Consider the following 16,142-nt stretch of genomic DNA (forward strand, 5'->3'; position numbering starts at 1 on the left):
TCGGTCGATGGGCCGAACGGTCTCCTTCTGCACTGTATGTTCTGATATCCTCATGATATTTCTGAAGCTCTCCACCGGGTTCGCAATATACAGCAAAAGGTCACCTGCATATAAGGAGACCTGGTGCTCCATTTCCACTCCCCCTTCTAAGTTCCATCGCCAGGGATCGATCAGCAAAGCTAAAAGCAACAGAGACGGTGGACTCCCCTGTCTCGTTCCTTAATGCCAACCAGCTCAAATTGTTTGTATGAACACCTGCTGTGAGGGCCCTATACAGTAACTTAGCCCAATCTACAAGCCCCTGCCCAAACCCAAATTGTCCCAACATCTCAAACAAATACACCCATTCCACCCTGTTGAATGCTTTCCCCAAATCCATACACCTGTACTGCCAACTAGTACATATTTTCCGTATTTCATGTGTGTGTAAGGCACCTGGTACAGGTTTGAGGTTTTGTGGAGGATGGGGTGCGAGGGGAGATGTAGGCAGGTGAGTTTTGATTGACCATTATGGGAGTAGGGAGTTGTGTGTGATGTGCGGGGTGAGGAACAGGAGTGATTCCAGGGGAATGGAGCTGGTGATTCCCCGAGCTGCCCTAAGGTGATGTGTTCAATGTCTAACAAGGAATCCACAGGACTGCTTGTGACTTGTCCAAACCAGGACATTTATAATACACTCGTGGTAAGGTAATGATCTGAAACAAAAGTTATCATGGAGTTTCTTTATACTCCCCTGGAACTACCCCTATGCGTGACTGTCCTCTTGTATGTCTTATAACCTTCTGAGGATCACCGGTTCTGCCCGCACTTGTATCTGAGTACCTTGTCACGTGACCAATGACTCGCGACTGCAAGGCGGATCTGTACTTCCACCTGCTTGTACCTGGTCGCACCACCAACGTTCTACAATATTGTTTACAGGCATATCACCACATAAGGAGGTTGTTTATCATCTTGTGGGGCTGCCTGCCAGTCCGTCTGGTGAGCCTCACCACACCATGTGCCTTGGACACCTCCGCCCAGGCCCAGTTAATGAGTGGGCAGTAGCCTACTGCCCACCCTGGGAAGACCTGTGTCCTGCCTCTCCTCCTGCACATCCAACATTCTCCCGAGCTCTGCGTTTGCGAAGCCTGGCGCTGCTCTTCATGGAGCTGCTCTTCATGGAGCCATCTTCTGGGCTGATATGAGAGTGTGTGTGGAATAGAGTGCTTATAAGCAACTCCAGCTGGTGAAGCTTGCCAGTGGCAATTCTGGCCCTAGCGATCCGATGCCTGCGGGAATGACAGTTCCTTTAGATTCAAGTGGGCAGAGTGCTTGTCTATTAAGATGTCCTGAATTGCTGAGGGTATTTTGGCAGGGATTCGCGGATGTCATATCAGAGGTCCTGAAAGGGAGGGTGAGTCCGAGTCCAGAGGTGGAAATATTTGGAGAGTCGGAAGACTCGGGAGCCCAGGGGGGGGGGGGGGGGGGGGGGGAAGAGACCGACGTTTTGGCCTTTGCCTCCCTGGTGGCTCGGAGATGGATTCTGTTGGGATGGAGGGATGCGGATCCTCCAAAGTCGGGGATTTGGATCAGCGACATGGCGGGGGTTCTCAGGTTGGAGAAAATCAAATTTGCCTTAAGGGATTCGTTACAGGAGTTCACTCTGAGGTGGCAGCCGTTCATCAACTTCTTCAAGGAAAATTTGTCTGGGTGGGTGTCTGTGAGAAAACCAATGAAGGGAGAACTGAGATGGAATAGTTACATGGACCATGATAGTCAGGGTTTATGCTTGGGGTTAGAGTTATGTTATTGTGGGGGTTTTGTGTTTGTTGGATCTCTTTGTTTAAAAATGTTAAAATGGTAAATGCCTTAATAAAATCTTTTCTTAAAAAAAAAACACGTCCTGAATTGCTTCGGAATTAGAGCCTCCAACGGGGACGCGAACTGCACGCAATTCAATCCTGCCGTCAACACTTAGTCTCCCAAGTGGAAAATTTCACTCATTGTGTAATTTTATTTTACATGTTTACATCATAGCGAAATACAGCACAGAACAGGCCTTTCGGCCCACGATGTTGTGCCGAACCTTTGTCCTAGGTTAATCATAGATCGTAGAATTTTGGACACTAAGGGCAATTTATCATGGCCAATCCACCCAACCTGCACATCTTTGGACTGTGGGAGGAAACCGGAGCACCCGGAGGAAACCCACACACACACGGGGAGGATGTGCAGACTCCACACAGACAGTGACCCAAGCCGAAATCGAACCTGGGACCTTGGAGCTGTGAAGCAATTGTGCTAACCCTCACGTGACCGCTTCTCCTGATCTAACCGAAATCAAAGCACGTTTCACTTTAACTGCGAATTGTTTTGATTTTAGAATTGTAGAATCCCTACAGTGCAGAAGGAGGCCATTCGACCCGTTTAGTCTGCACCAACCCTCTGAAAGAGCACCCTACCCAGGCCCATTACCCCTATGCCTGTAACCCCACCAAATTGTTGGACACTAAGGGGCAATTTAACATGGCCATCCACCTAACCACATCTTTGGTCTGTGGGAGGAAACCGGAGCACCCGGATGAAACCACGCAGACACGAGGAGTACGTGCAAACTCCACACAATTGCCCAAGGGCAGAATTGAACCCGGATCCCTGGCGTGGAGGCAGCAGTGCTAACCACTGTGCCACCGTGCTGCCAGTGGTTTGCAGGAATTTTTCTATTTAAAATGGTACCTTGTATTAATTTTCAGATTAACATTGTTGAACCCTCCATTACTAATTACTAAGACCACCTGCTTCCAACATTGGTTGATTTGACCCCTGCCTCAGCTCGTCAGCTGTTGAAGCCCTCATCCATGCCTTTGTTTGATGTGCATTTGATTATTCCAATGCAGTCCCAGCTATCCTCCCATTTTCTACTGTCAATAAAAAGGTCACCTAGAATATTCTGCCTATGTCCTAGGGCACACCCCAATCACCCATGATTCCTTTGCATGCTGACCTACATTGGCTCCAGGTTAAGCAAAGCCTCTTCTGTTTTCAAATTCCTCATGGCCTCTCTTCTCCCCGGCTGCTCCATTTTTGGTCTCTTGATGACTGTCTTCAATTGCGAAAGCCTTGAGTTCTAGAATTTTCTCCCTAAATCTCTGTCCTTCGAATCTCTTATGTTTTTGAGTCTACCTCTTTGACCAAACTTTTGGTAATCTGGCCTAATATCTCCTTCTGTGGTTCAGTGTCAGATTTTTATTTTCCTCTGAACACGGTGGTACATTTTACAACAGTAAGGATTATATATTATTACTAGCTTTTGTTGTTTTTGATTGTAGTGTTACAAAATAGGTCTGTAACTAAAAGCTTCTTCATTAGAAGTAATTGTGAAAATGGTTTAGCCAAGAATGTGCTTCTGGCTGGAAGTGCCGTGGCCATGAACCTCAAACTTCTCAGGGAACTGTGGTGGACTATGTGAATTCCTGGCTTAATTAGTTTATCGAGATATCAAGGTTAGTTTCTATACCTTGGCTAGAAATGGCACATCCCATTCTTTGCATATACAAACCCAAAATATGTATGTCCATGTTCTGGCCATCTGAAAATTGCTTGCATGTCAGTAGGGCGTTGAGGTATCAATCACTACCCCCACCCCCTATTCCCACAACTCCCAATTTCCAACTGCTGGTTACCTGTTTTTCAAGTGAAAAATTAGTGATTATTATTGAATATTGTTTCTATTATATTTGAATACCTTAATTGAAGATTTTGTTTGCTCGATGTTTCTCAGAAGCCATTGGATTGACTTTGATGGTTTGTTCTGGACTGTACATCTCTTAGCTGACTTTTGAAGCCATTGGATTGACTATGATGGTTTGTCCTGGACTGTAGATCTCTTAGCTGACCTTTAATTGTCATTTTCATACTTTATAAGTTGGGATACATCAGTACTGTGAAAGCAACTGTAATGAAATATTAGCACAGATTTTCTAATCAGTTCAAAATTATTTGAAAAAAATCTGGAAAATGTTCATAAGTTTTAGGCAGGTAAAATTATATTGTCTATTTTAAGAGGGCCGGTGTTTTTGTGTATCCAATAGCCATAATATGATAAGTGGGGTGAGCTGGGTTGCCATTGTACCAGAAAATTAGCAAGTTTTACTACAGATTGCCTATGCCATTGCTTAGCATGAGTTGGAGTTATTTTAATACAATATGTATTGGATGAGTAGGTAGATCAAAATTCTATAATATTTTTTACAGTTGACAGATTTCAATATTTATTATAAAATAGATGTCCTGTGGTGTTGGTTTTAGATGGGCAGGGAAGAAAATGTGTTTGATCTGTAAGTAATTGTGCTTATTTTTCTAATGGTAACAGGGTTGAAAGTACAGTGGCAGAATGAATGTGCCATGCCATTGATCCATGGCATTGCTCCTGAAGAATTATTAATTCAATAGTAATGAATTGAAGGTAAAAGTATAATAAGGACCAGCTGATTGGAAATTACTTTTCTAGCTCGATTTTTCATCACTGCCTCACCCATATCAATGCACTATTAACCACTTTGGCAATTACTCCTTGAATGGCAATTACCTTATTAAGGGACTTGCTAGTTAAACGTGAGACATCCAGGAAAAATTTCTTCAACCAATTAGTGACAAACCCAATGAGAGGAGATGCAATTCTGGACCTACTCTTGGTAAATGAAGAAGGGCAAGTGGGTGAAGTGACAGTTGGCGACCATATCATGGATAGTGATCACAATTCAGATAGATTCAGTATTATGATGGAAAAAGACAGAGCTAAAGCAGGAATAAAATTTTTGAATTGGGGAAGGCAAATGGGAAGTCAATAAGGAAATCAAAGAGAGCATGAGAAAAGATTAGCAAGTAAAGTTAAAGAAACCCCAAAGATGTTTTACAAAAATATTAATGGTAAACAGTTAGTTAAGGAAAAAGTGGGACCCATCGGAGATGAAGAAGGAAACTTGTGTAGATGCAAACGCTGTGGGAAGGGTTTTAAATTAATATTTTGTCTCCGTGTTTAAAGGAAATGGATGATGCGATGATAGTGGTCCAGGAGGAACACGGAGAGATTTTGGATGGGATGAGCGTAAAGCGAGAGGAAGTACTCGGAAGGATTGGAATTCTTAAGTTGATAAGTCGCCGGGGCTAGATGAATTGTTTCTGTTGCAGAGGTCAGGGAGGCAATAGCAGATGCTCTAAATTGACAATCCTCACTAGATACAGGGGAGGTGCCGGTGGTCCCATTGTTTAAAAAGGGATGAAAGGAATTGCCAAAGAATTAAAGACCAGTTAATCTCGTCAGTAGCGGGCAAATTACTGGAATCAATCCTGAGAGATAGGATTAACTGTTACATAGAAAGACATGGGGTAGTCAGCATGGATTTGTGAAATGACAGCAGTCTTGTGACAAATTTGATTGAATTCTTTTGAGGAAGTCACGAGAAGAGTTGATAAATTTTGTTTTTCAGATTACGTTTTATTGAAGCATTTCTAATTTTAAAATGTAAACGTTCTAAACAGCAGAGCGGACCGACACGCAACATCACAATGACCCAAACCCTGCCCCACTGCCCATATATTAGATTCCCTCTCCTTATTCTACAATGTAAGAAGTCTTACAACACCAGGTTAAAGTCCAACAGGTTTGTTTCAAACACGAGCTTTCGGAGCACGGCTCCTTCTTCAGGTGAATGGAAAGGCTTGTTCCAGAAATGTTTATATAGACACAGTCAGAGATGCCCCGGAATGCGAGCACCTGCAGGCAATCAAATCATCAAAGATGCAGAGAGAGAGGTAACTCCAGGTTAAAGAGGTGTGAATTGTCCCAAGCCAGTTCAGTCGGTAGGCCTCTGCAAGTCCAGGCTTGTTGGTGGGGGCCGAATGTAATGCGACATGAATCCCAGATCCCGGTTGAGTCCGCATTCATGCGTGTGGAACTTAGCTATAAGTTTTTGCTCAGCAATTTTGCGTTGTCGCGTCTCCTGAAGGCCTCCTTGTAGAATGCTGACCCGGAGATCAGAGGCTGAATGTCCTTGACTGCTGAAGTGTTCCCCAACTGGAAGGGAACAGTCCTGCCTGTTGATAGTCGCACGATGCCCGTTTATTCGTTGTCGCAGTGTCTGCATGGTCTCGCCAATGTACCACGCTTCGGGACATCCTTTCCTGCAGCGTATGAGGTAGACTACATTGGTCGAGTCGCACGAGTATGCGCCGCGTACCTGGTGGGTGGTGTTTCCACGTGTAATGGTGGTGTCCATGTCGATGATCTGGCATGTCTTGCAGAGATTACCCTGGCAGGGTTTTGTGGTGTTGTGGTTGCTGTTCTGAAGGCTGGGTAATTTGCTGCAAACAATGGTTTGTTTGAGGTTGCGCGGTTGTTTGAAGGCCAGTAGTGGGGGTGTGGGGATGACCTTGGCAAGATGTCCATCCTCGCTGATGATGTGTTGGAGGCTGCGAAGAAGATGTCGTAGTTTCTCCGCCCCAGGAAAGTACTGGACGACGAAGGGTACTCTGTCAGTGGTGTCCCGTGTTTGTCTTCTGAGGAGGTCGGTGCGGTTTTTTGCTGTGGCGCGGTGGAACTGTCGATCAATGAGTTGAGCGCCATATCCCGTTCGTACGAGGGCATACAATGCCATACCTCCTCCCCCCGCCCCTTGCTGACAGTCAGTTTTCCTTAATGAAGTCGATGAACAGCTGCCACCTCCGAGTGAACCCTAAATGGATTCTCTTAAGGCAAACGTAATCTTCTCCAACCTGAGAAACCCTGTCATGTCACTGACCCACATCCCAGACTTTGGAGGCTCCGAGTCCCTCCATTCCAGCAAAATCCATCTCCGGGCCACCAAGGAGGCAAAGGCCAAAATGTCGGCCTCTCTCTCCTCCTGGACATGCCCAAAACATGTGTACGTGATTCGCTGGGCTTCCCCCACACCTGTCCTCCACCACCTACTCTTCTGGGCCATAGTCATATGAGCCCTATGGACCACCGTGAACGAAAACTCCTTTCTCCTTGGCCTCCCAAATCTCCATGGGCCCACCCCTCCCATGTGCTCCATAAACCCCCGTTGCTCTTTTCCCATAGCTGACACCTTTCGGGACCTGGGACTCGACCGGTCCAGTATCAGAACCAGGACAGTGTTAAAGTCACCCTCCATAATCAGTCGATGTGAATCTAGGTCCGGGATCTTCCCTAGCACCCTCCTTATGAACTCGACATCACCCCAGTTTGGGACGTATACATTCACCAATACCACAGCCATTCCCTCCAGCTTCCCACTAACCATGGTGAATATACCCCCCCGGGTCCACCTCTATCCTCCCCACCTCAAATAACCCCCTTTTATTGACCAGGATTGCCACCCCCCTCGTTTTCCAGTCCAATCCGGAATGGAACACCTGTCCGACCCATCCCGTTGTTGATTTTGAGTACTTTTTGCCCTCAGTCTGGTCTCAGTAAACTCTGAGTCTGATTTGTAGGTATCAATTACCGTTTATTTCAAACAGCTTGCAAGCTTGACTCACTCTGATTACAGTTCCTGAGATCCCCAGAGCAAGTGAGGACAAAGGGACAAAACATCTCATTTCATATACATTCAGGTAGCATCAAGTTTCACATACACACGACCAAAGAAGGCAACGGTGGCAAATGCAAAGCTCCCATAGGCTTTCTCTCCACATTCCTTAACCTGGCCTGAGGCCCCTTTTCCCAGTATCCCCTGCAACAAAGAAATGGTCCTAGTGGCTGCCCATCCCCCTTTCATGCTTTTTGAAATCCCAGTTACAAGCAATTACAGACTGCTACCCATTTTCTCCAGCCTAAACTAGAGATGTTTAAAAGTCCGCTAACCTAACTCCTTATTCTACTGTAGTGATTTTACTCCTAATTTGGCCTAACTACCCATCATGCCTTTCTGTTCATATCCTCAGCTCCCTCAACCTAACCTGATCCCCCACCTTCAAGTGTGTCTCCTGCAAAATGGCCACGTCCGCCTTCAGTTGCAGCAAATGTGCGAACACACGGGTCCTTTTGACCAGCCCATTTAGCCTGCGAACGTTCCAGGTGACCAGCCTAGTCGGGGGACACCCCCCCCCCCCCCTTGCCGGTCAGCCATAACCTCTCCGAGGCCAGTCCTTGGCCCACGTCCCGCACATCAGCCACATCAACCACATCGGCCACCAAATAGTAACGATATGGTGGGGGCAGGCAATAAACAAAGAAATAGCTGATGCATGTAGAAATGGTACAGCAGTTATCATGGGGGATTTTAATCTACATGTCGATTGGTTTAACCAGGTCGGTCAAGGCAACCTTGAGGAGGAGTTTATAGAATGTATCCGCGATAGTTTCCTAGAACAGTATGTAATGGAACCTACGAGGGAACAAGCGGTCCTAGATCTTGTCCTGTGTAATGTGACAGGCTTGATTAATGACCACCACACAGGACTTTCAACCGATGCTATACACCAGATACATCGATGACATTTTTTTCCTTTGGACCCACGGCGAGACATCACTGAAACGACTACACCATGACATCAATAAGTTCCATCCCACCATCAAACTCACCATGGACTATTCTCCAAATTCAGTTCCATTCTTGGACACACTCATCTCCATCAAGGACGGTCACCTCAGCACCTCGCTTTACCGCAAGCCCACAGATAATCTCACGATGCTCCACTTCTCCAGCTTTCACCCGAAACACATTAAAGAAGCCATCCCCTATGGACAAGCCCTCCGTATACACAGGATCTGCTCAGACAAGGAGGAGCGCAACAGACACCTACAGATGCTGAAAGATGCCCTCGTACGAACGGGATATGGCGCTCGACTCATTGATCGACAGTTCCACCGCGCCACAGCAAAAAACCGCACCGACCTCCTCAGAAGACAAACACGGGACACCACTGACAGAGTACCCTTCGTCGTCCAGTACTTTCCTGGGGCGGAGAAACTACGACATCTTCTTCGCAGCCTCCAACACATCATCAGCGAGGATGGACATCTTGCCAAGGTCATCCCCACACCCCCACTACTGGCCTTCAAACAACCGCGCAACCTCAAACAAACCATTGTTTGCAGCAAATTACCCAGCCTTCAGAACAGCAACCACAACACCACAAAACCCTGCCAGGGTAATCTCTGCAAGACATGCCAGATCATCGACATGGACACCACCATTACACGTGGAAACACCACCCACCAGGTACGCGGCGCATACTCGTGCGACTCGACCAATGTAGTCTACCTCATACGCTGCAGGAAAGGATGTCCCGAAGCGTGGTACATTGGCGAGACCATGCAGACACTGCGACAACGAATAAACGGGCATCGTGCGACTATCAACAGGCAGGACTGTTCCCTTCCAGTTGGGGAACACTTCAGCAGTCAAGGACATTCAGCCTCTGATCTCCGGGTCAGCATTCTACAAGGAGGCCTTCAGGAGACGCGACAACGCAAAATTGCTGAGCAAAAACTTATAGCTAAGTTCCGCACGCATGAATGCGGACTCAACCGGGATCTGGGATTCATGTCGCATTACATTCGGCCCCCACCAACAAGCCTGGACTTGCAGAGGCCTACCGACTGAACTGGCTTGGGACAATTCACACCTCTTTAACCTGGAGTTACCTCTCTCTCTGCATCTTTGATGATTTGATTGCCTGCAGGTGCTCGCATTCCGGGGCATCTCTGACTGTGTCTATATAAACATTTCTGGAACAAGCCTCTCCATTCACCTGAAGAAGGAGCCGTGCTCCGAAAGCTCGTGTTTGAAACAAACCTGTTGAACTTTAACCTGGTGTTGTAAGACTTCTTACTGTGCTCACCCCAGTCCAACGCCGGCATCTCCACATCTTGATTAATGATCTCATAGTTAGGGATCCTCTCGGAAGGAACGATCACAATATGGTGTAATTTAAAATACAGATGGAGGGTGAGAAAGTAAAATCAAATACTAGTGTTTTGTGTTTAAACAAAGGAGATTACAAGGGGATGAGAGAAGAACTAGCTAAGGTAGACTGGGAGCTAAGACTTTATGGTGGAACAGTTGAGGAACAGTGGAGAACCTTCCAAGCGATTTTTCACAGTGCTCAGCAAAGGTTTATACCAACAAAAAGGAAGGACGGAAGAAAGAGGGAAAATCGACCGTGGATATCTAAGGAAATAAGGGAGAGTATCAAATTGAAGGAAAAAGCATATAAAGCGGCAAAGATTGCTGGGAGATTAGAGGACTGGGAAATCTTTAGGGGGCAACAGAAAGCTACTAAAAAAGCTATAAAGAGTAAGATAGAGTATGAGAGTAAACTTGCTCAGAATATAAAAACAGACAGTAAAAGTTTTTACAAATATATAAGACAAAAAAGAGTGGCTAAGGTAAATATTGGTCCTTTAGAGGATGAGAAGGGAGTTTTAATAATGGGAAATGAGGAAATGGCTGAGGAACTGAACAGGTTTTTTGGGCCGGTCTTCACAGTGGAAGGCACAAATAACATGCCAGCGACTGATAGAAATGAGGCTATGACAGGTGAGGACCTTGAGAGGATTGTTATCACTAAGGAGGGAGTGATGGGCAAGCTAATGGGGCTAAAGGTAGACAAGTCTCCTGGCCCTGATGGAATGCATCCCAGAGTGCTAAAAGAGATGGCTAGGGAAATTGCAGATGCACTAGTGATAATTTACCGAAATTCACTAGACTCTGGGGTGGTCCCGGTGGATTGGAAATCAGCAAACGTGACGCCACTGTTTAAAAAAAGGAGGTAGGCAGAAAGCAGGAAATTATAGGCCAGTGAGCTTAACTTCGGTAGTAGGGAAGATGCTGGAATCTATCATCAAGGAAGAAATTGCGAGGCATCTGGATAGAAATTGTCCCATTGGGCAGACGCAGCATGGGTTCGTAAAGGGCAGGTCATGCCTAACTAATTTAATGGAATTTTTTGAGGACATTACCAGTGCAGTAGATAACAGGGAGCCGATGGATGTGGTATATCTGGATTTCCAGAAAGCCTTTGACAAGGTGCCACACAAAAGGTTGCTGCATAAGATAAAGATGCATGGCATTAAGGGTAAAGTAGTAGCATGGATAGAGGATTGGTTAATTAATAGAAAGCAAAGAGTTGGGATAAATGGGTGTTTCTCTGGTTGGCAATCAGTAGCTAGTGGTGTCCCTCAGGGATCCGTGTTGGGCCCACAATTGTTCACAATTTACATAGATAATTTGGAGTTGGGGACCAAGGGCAATGTGTCCAAGTTTGCAGATGACACTAAGATGAGTGGTAAATCGAAAAGTGCAGAGGATACTGGAAGTCTGCAGAGAGATTTGGATAGGTTAAGTGAATGGGCTAGGGTCTGGCAGATGGAATACAATGTTGACAAATGTGACGTTATCCATTTTGGTAGGAATAACAGCAAACGGGATTATTATTTAAACGATAAAATATTAAAGCATGCCGCTGTTCAGAGAGACTTGGGTGTGCTAGTGCATGAGTCACAGAAGGTTGGTTTACAAGTGCAACAGGTGATTAAGAAGGCAAATGGAATTTTGTCCTTCATTGCTAGAGGGATGGAGTTTAAGACTAGGGAGGTTATGTTGCAATTGTATAAGGTGTTGGTGCGGCCACACCTGGAGTATTGTGTTCAGTTTTGGTCTCCTTACTTAAGAAAGGATGTACTGGCGCTGGAGGGTGTGCAGAGGAGATTCACTAGGTTAATCCCAGAGCTGAAGGGGTTGGATTATGAGGAGAGGTTGAGTAGACTGGGACTGTACTCGTTGGAATTTAGAAGGATGAGGGGGGATCTTATAGAAACATTTAAAATTATGAAGGGAATAGATAGGATAGATGCGGGCAGGTTGTTTCCACTGGCGGGTGACAGCAGAACTAGGGGACATAGCCTCAAAATAAGGGGAAGTAAATTTAGGACTGAGTTTAGGAGGCACTTCTTCACCCAAAGGGTTGTGAATCTATGGAATTCCTTGCCCAGTGAAGTAGTTGAGGCTCCTTCATTACATGTTTTTAAGGTAAAGATAGATAGTTTTTTGAAGAATAAAGGGATTAAGGGTAATGTTGTTCGGGCCGGAAAGTGGAGCTGAGTCCACAAAAGATCAGCCATGATCTAATTGAATGGCGGAGCAGGCTCGAGGGGCCAGATGGTCTTTTCCTGCTCCTAGTTCTTATGTTCTTATGTTCTTATCACACCCGCCCCCAGCCAACAACTCTCCTCCTCCACCACCCTAAAAGCCCCCTCCCCGACAGCAGTCTAAACCCTCCCCCTCCCATTCCCTCCCCTACATTGGCCTTCAGTTCATCCCCCACTTTGCTTCTGTGAACTAACCCCCCCCAGCTAGCCTGGCAGCCCCTGCCCCTGGAGCCTAGCATCTTTCCCCCCGCTGGTCCGTCCATCGCTCTTAGTGCAAACAATCAAAACAATGGCAAGAAGTATGATGCACTATCAATTACGAGAAGACGAGAATAGAATGTAATCGAGGCTTTATTATGCTGAGATGTGTGCCCTCCTATAGCAGCTCACGAAATGGCTGCTGTATGGGAAGCACACATATTTATACTCCGCCAGCAAGCAGGGATCTACCCCCGTACCTGTAGGACAGGGGCCTTACCGTAAAACACACACACATATATACAGTATTTACATCAGTGGTGACTACCACATTCACCCCATGTTAAAAATGAGTCCAGCAGGGGTGATGAAGAACTATATACAGAAAGTTGTGTTTAAAATCGCAGAGAATATTACAAATTCAGGCGGTCCGGTACCTTGAACTGCTGTCGAGAGCACCGCAGTGCTGCTGGTGACTCGGGCGGCGGCTCGGTCTTCGGTGACTCCGGGAGCGTGTCGAAATCCTCTTTGTCCCTGGGTGGGAGCAAGGGGAGGACGGATTGTCCCGGAGAGGGGGCTGTGATGGGGTGCGCCGGGGGAAGGGAGGGTGGCGCTGGGGCAAGGGGGGTTGTGTGTGGGGAACCAGCTGGTGCCAGGTCCTTGAGTGAGACTGTGTCTTGGCGGCAATCAGGGTACGCTACGTAAGCGTACTGCGGGTTGGAGTGGTGTAGCTGTACCCTCTCAACCAACGGGTCCGCCTTGTGGAGTCGCACGTGTCTACGGAGGAGTTGCCAGCCACGTTGGGAGCGAAACCCTGGAGGTGGACTTCCTGGGGAAGGCAAAGAGACGTTCATGGGGGGTTTCATTAGTCGCTGTGCACGGGAGCGACCGAATGAAGTGGAATGTGTCGGGGAGGACCTCCTGCCAGCGGGCGGCCGGGAGATTTCTGGACCATAGAGCCAGCTGGACGGCCCTCCAGACCATCCCATTCTCCCGCTCCACCTTCCCGTTTCCCCTGGGGTTGTTACTGGTTGTTCTCGAGGCAATGCCCCTCTTGAGCAGGAACTGGCGCAGCTAATCGCTCATGAATGAGGCTCTCCGGTTGCTGTGGACGTAGGCAGGGAAGCTGAACAGAGCGAAGATGGCGTTGAGGGCTTTTATGATGGTGGCAGAAGTCATGTTGGGGCATGGGATGGCAAAGGAGAATCAGGAATATTCATCGACCACACTGAGGAAGTACATATTTTTGTCGGTGGAGGGGAGGGGCCCTTTGAAGTCCACGCTGAGGCGTTCAAAGGGGTGGGAGGCATTCACCAGGCGCGCACGGTCTGGCCAGTAGAAATGCGGTTTACACGCCGCACGGACCTGGCAGTCTCTGGTGATCGCCCTGACTTCCTCGATGGAGTAGGGCAGATTGCGGGCCTTGATGAAATAGTTAAAAATGGGCGACCCCTGGGTGACCGGGATTGTCGTGCAGGGTCTGGAGTCGGTCCACTTGTGCGCTGGCACATGTACCTCGGGATAGGGCATCGGGGGGCTTGTTGAGCTTACCAGGACGATACAAAATCTTGTAGTTGTAGGTGGAGAGCTCGATCCTCCACCTCAAGGTTTTATCGTTTTTGATCTTGCCTCGCTGTGTGTTATTAAACATGAAGTCAACCGATCATTGGTCAGTGAGGAGAGTGAATATCCTGCCGGCCATGTAATGCCTCCAATGCCTCACAGCTTCAATGATGGCTTGGGCCTTTTTGACTGAGGAGTGCCGAATTTCGGAGGCATGGAGGGAGTGGGAAAAGAATGCCACGGGCCTGCCTTCCTGGTTGAGGTGGCGGCCAGAGCGACGTCTGATGCTCCATAGATGGAGTGTGAAGTTCGGCATGTTGCAGCCGGCGCGTCTGTGGGTCACCTATAAGGATCGGCACCATTATTTTGAGTCCCCGGAGGAGGCGTGGGCCTTTGTGCAGGCCGAGAAATTGGACTCAAACTGAGGGTCTAAGATGGGGGATGCTGTATAATACTGTATTTGTATTTGCTTGGTTTAATGTAAGATGTGGGTTGGCCTTGGGGTGGGTGGGGTGATGTTGATTTGTCTTTCTATATGGGTTTCTCTGTAGGGGTCTGGTGGACGGGTTCGGGCATAGGGGTAAACGGGGAGTTCGGGGAACTGGTGGGGGGGACTAGCCCTGGAGGAGGTGGGGCCAGGCAGGGCGAAAGCGCGGGCTTCCCGCGCTGGGAGATGGTGGGGGCGGGGTCGAGGCTGAGAAGTGCGGGTCGTTGCTGTGTTGTTACTCGTGTCTTAATAAAGCTCGTAGTCTCAAATGTGGAGAAGATGCTTTATTGTGAGTTCGTTCTCTCTTCAGAGCTGTTTCCTAAGGTTACCTTCAGTGTTCCTAGCTGGTATGTGTGGGTGTCTGTCCTGCTCCAAGTTCTGCCCTCTGTGAAGTGTGTCCTCACTTCCTGTCCCCGTCTATTTATATGGCTCTCCCGTGCCCCCTCTAGTGTTTGCTCAGTTGTATTGCATCTCGTTAACTTGTGATCACCACAGTTGCTGGCTGTTTTCTTTTCCCACGCAAGGGGGGGGGGGGAGAAGGAGGAGGAAGGACCCGTTGACGGGCACGATGGAGGAGGGGTAGTCCCACGTGGGGAGGAGTCGGAGGTAGGGCGGGAGTCGCCGGGGTCAGCAGAAGTTAGCTGGCTCACGGGAGTGCTATGGAGGGAGGGGCGTGGCTAGGAGGGGTCCTAGCCTTTGAGGGGGGGGGGGGGGTACTGGGTTGCTGCTGAAACGGTCAGGAAAGAGCTGGAGGATGCAGGGGGTGCTGGAGGGGGGGGGGGGAGTTGCCACCGTGGGAAGCTGGCAGAGCGGGGGACGCTGGCCGGTGGTGGGCAAGGGATGGGGTATGGCTAATCGGCAGGGGAGGGGGGCAGGGAGCCCTCTGATCCGGCTGATAACCTGGAATGTGAGGGGGCTGAATGGGCCGGTCAAACGGGCCTGGGTATTTGCGCACCTGAAGGGGCTGAAGGCGGATGTGGCCATGCTCCAGGAGACACACCTGAGAGTGGTGGACCAGGTTCGTCTGGGCCAAGTATTTCACTCAGGGCTGGATGAGAAGAGTAGGGGGGGTGGAGATCCTGGTGGGGAAGAAGGTGTCGTTTGAGGCGTTAAATGTGGTGGCTGATAGTGGCGGGAGATATGTGATGGTGAGTGGTAAGCTGCAGGGGGAGCGGGGGGTGTTGGTGAATGTTTACGCCACAAATTGGGATGATGCGGGGTTTATGTGGCGTATGTTGGGCTGCATTCCGGACCTGGAGGTGGGGGGCCTGATCATGGGGGGGGTGGACTTCAACACGGTACTGGATCCCCCATTGGATCGATCCAAGTCCCGGACGGGTAGGAGGCCGGCGGCGGCTAAGGTGTTGAGGGGATTTATGGACCAGATTGGGGGGGGGGGGGGGGGGTGGATCCCTGGAGGTTTGCGAGGCCAAGGGCCAGGGAATACTCGTTTTTCTCCCACGTACATAAGGCCTACTCGAGGATTGATTTTTTTTGTCCTGAGCAGGGGGTTGGTTTCGAGGGTGGAGGATGTGGAATACTCCGCCATTGCCATTTCAGATCATGCCCCGCACTGGGTGGACCTTGGGCGGAAGCTCAGTGGAGGAAAGCACAGGGGGCGGTGTATGAATATGGGGAGAAGGCGAGCAGGATGCTGGCACACCAGCTCCGAAAGCTGGACGCCGCCTGGGAGATTGGGGGAGTGACGGATAAGGCTGGGAAGGTGGTGCGGAGGGGAGTAGATGTTAATGGGGT

The 16,142-nt window shown here is 48.5% G+C and overlaps 1 protein-coding gene across 29 annotated transcripts in view; it reads left to right on the forward strand.

The window, feature by feature from the left end:
• The window catches only part of LOC119972565 (girdin-like), a 649,171-nt gene that overhangs the window by 93,468 nt on the left and 539,561 nt on the right, over window positions 1-16,142 (forward strand). The gene's annotated exons all lie outside the window — the stretch shown is intronic.

The sequence above is a fragment of the Scyliorhinus canicula genome, chromosome 1, assembly GCF_902713615.1.
Source record: "Scyliorhinus canicula chromosome 1, sScyCan1.1, whole genome shotgun sequence".
Classification (NCBI taxonomy): Eukaryota; Metazoa; Chordata; class Chondrichthyes; order Carcharhiniformes; family Scyliorhinidae; genus Scyliorhinus; species Scyliorhinus canicula.